The sequence below is a fragment of the Tasmannia lanceolata genome, unplaced genomic scaffold (assembly GCF_043159265.1).
Source record: "Tasmannia lanceolata isolate RefF3 unplaced genomic scaffold, GAP_Taslan_0.1 ptg000020l, whole genome shotgun sequence".
NCBI classification, from domain to species: Eukaryota; Viridiplantae; Streptophyta; class Magnoliopsida; order Canellales; family Winteraceae; genus Tasmannia; species Tasmannia lanceolata.
Window position 1 is genome coordinate 31644389 of NW_027518697.1, and position 3112 is coordinate 31647500.

The window sequence follows — 3112 nt, forward strand, 5'->3', positions numbered from 1 at the left end:
TATTGCGCTTTCTTACAGGGCCTCTCCAATGAGCTCCCCCCCCCCCCCATCTTTGTCCTGGGCCTTTTGCTAGATCTCTCCCCTTCCCCCATTCCATTCGCCATCGTTGGCTTGCCTCAACCGTGGGGGTCTCCACTCTTGGCTTGGTCTTCGCTCGCATTCTCTTTTGCACGGAATTCCTCGTCCCGTGTGTCCCTTCCCCCTTCCCCTCTAACTTCCGCGCACAGCGGGTCGCCTAGCAGTGCCATTTCAGGCCCCATTGCTAATAGCAGTTGGGTCGGGGAGACATTGTTTGGCAGGCACCGTGTTGGCGCGTGAGTGGCATTTGGATCGTGCATGCTGGTGGGCTACCTGCCATTGCGCAGCTGACCACCCCGTTCATGGCCTACTCAATTCAAGCTCGATGCCTTACTCGGCTCGCATTATGGTGCCTGTGCTTGTTACCCATTTTATTGGGAACTCATTTTACGGAGTCGGTTCATGCCGCGTGTCGTTGCCATTTTTGTGGCGATGTCAGGCGGCCCTCGAGGTAGTGCCCTTGGTTCCTTGGCATTGCGAGTTTGCTATTTGCCCTAGGTCCAAGGGCCCTAGTTGTGCTTACGGATGTGGACGATGCAGATGGAAATGGGCGGCTTCGGCCCCAAATCCTTTGGCATTTTTGCCTTTCGTTGCCTGCGATGAATCACGACCGTCTCTTTCCCGCCGTTCCTTTGGGACACGGTGCGACGGGGTCGGTTTCGGTGGAGGAATGCTACCTGGCAAGCCAAGGCCAAGCGAGCCATGGCAACGCGGATGATGGCTCCAGCTGGCGCCCCGGCACTTTCTGTGGCATTGATGCTCGGTTTCAAAGACAAACGTGCGCAGGGCCAGGGGACCGCGGATGACTGCTCGTGCTGGCCCCGTTGGGCGGCATTGATGGTGTGTTGCAGAGAGCATGTGCGATTGCAAGTGTCGGCCGGGTTTGGGTTCCCTTGGGCTTTCGGGCGCCTTGGACGCTGTCTTGCGAAGACCATGGGCACAAGGCCCCGTCCTGGCCCCTTGTTCGATTCGCTCTCGTCTTGCGCTTGCTTCCAAGGTCCTCCATGACCTTCCCCATGGCCTTGCTAGATCCCCCCCATGACGCATGACCTCTGTCCGTTGATTGGTTTTGAGTGCACACCATGCCCGGCTTGGCACCGTGTTGTCGCGTGAGTGGCATTTGGATCGTGCATGGTGGTGGGCTACCTGCCAATGCGCACAAGCCTTGCACACTAGCCTTGCGCACGAGCCTTGCACAAAAGCCTTGGACACAAGCCTTGCGCACAAGCCATGCATACAAGCCTGGCTCACAAGCCTTGGGCACTGGCCCATCGCACTAGCCTTGCACACAAGCCTTGCGAACTAGCCTTGGGCACGAGCCTTGCGCACTAGCCTTGGGCACTAGCCTTGCACACAACCCTTGGGCACTAGCCTTGCGCACCAGCCTTGCCCACAAGCCTTGCACAGCAGCCTTGCACACTAGCCTTGCACCCAGGCCTTGCTCACTAGCCTTGGGCACTAGCCTTGCGCACTAGCCTTGGGCACTAGCCTTGCACACAGACCTTGGGCACGCAGGCCTTGCACGCTAGGCATGCTTGGGCAAGCAGCTCCCGCAACAAGTCGGCGGGTGTAGGCATGGTTGGGCGCAGATCCCGCATCGTCTCGTCGCGTCTGGGCGTAAACCCGTCGCGTCTCGTTGCGTCTTCAGAAGTCGTCGCTAACAGCACCTTTGGTTGCCACTGGTGGTTAGGCGGGTTGGTTGCGCAAACCCTATAGGAGGGTGGCATGCTGCGGGGCGCTGGAATGCGCAGGTTTAGGGCGTTTTTGCCCGGATAGGCACTGGAATGTGCTGGTTTTGGGCGTTTTTGCCTGGACAGGCTAAGGAATGGGCATGCTTTGGGCGTTTTTGCCCGGATAGGCACTGGAATGGGCTGGTTTTGGGCATTTTTGCCTGGATAGGCTAAGGAATGGGGCATGCTTTGGGCGTTTTTGCCCGGGCAGGCACTGGAATGCCTGGCCTTGGCTGGGCATTGCTGGGTTGGGCTCCCTTGGCCTTTCAGGCGCCTTGGATGCTGTCTTGTGAAGACCATGGGCACAAGGCCATGGCATATAGTGAGGAATGGACCACGGTTGCCAGGGCTAGGCATATAGTGAGGAATGGACCACGGTTGCCAAGGTTGCGCAAGTTTTGGGCATTTTTTGCCCGGATATGCCCAAGTATGCCCCGATAGGCCCCGGTATGAACGCATATGCCCGGATAGACTCGGTATGCCTTGGGATACATGCGAATGCCCCGATAGGCTTGGTACGCCCCGATATGCGCACGTGTGCCCCAGTAGGGCTCGGTATGCCCCGGTATGTACGCGTGTGCCCTGATAGGCCCGGTATGCCCCGATATGCACACGTGTGCCCCAATAGGGGTCGGTATGGCCCGGTAGGTACGCGTGTGCCCCGTAGTGCACGTTTCGCAGAACTCCCCGCATGTCCCGCCCCTATATGTAATACTTACTTACTTACTTTCTTTCTTGCTTGCTTGCTTGCTTGCAATGGTTGGGAGTGCCCGGCATGCCCCGCTGCAGAGACCAAGGGCGCAATGACTTGGCACCGCGGATGCCGGGACTCCGGCACTTCCCGTGGCACTGATGGTTGGTTCCAAAGACAAAAGGCCGTGCAAGGCCACCGCACCGCTGATGATTTTGCTCGTGCTGGCGCCGTTGTGTGGCCAAAGAACATGCGCGAATGCTCGTGTCGGAAGGGTTGGTGTCCTGGCCCCGTCGGGTGTCACGAATGATCGGTTGCGAAGACCATGGGACCAAAGCCATGGCACGTCGGATGATGGCTCCAGCTGGCGCCCGGGCACTTTCTGTGGCATTGATGCTCGGTTTCAAAGACAAACGTGCGCAGGGCCAGGGGACCGCGGATGACTGCTCGTGCTGGCCTCGTTGGGCGGCATTGATGGTCGGTTGCAAAGAAAATGCGCGATTGCTCGTGTCGGGGACTGGCAAGCCAAGGCCAAGCGAGCCATGGCAACGCGGATGATGGCTCCAGCTGGCGCCCCGGCACTTTCTGTGGCATTGATGCTCGGTTTCAAAGA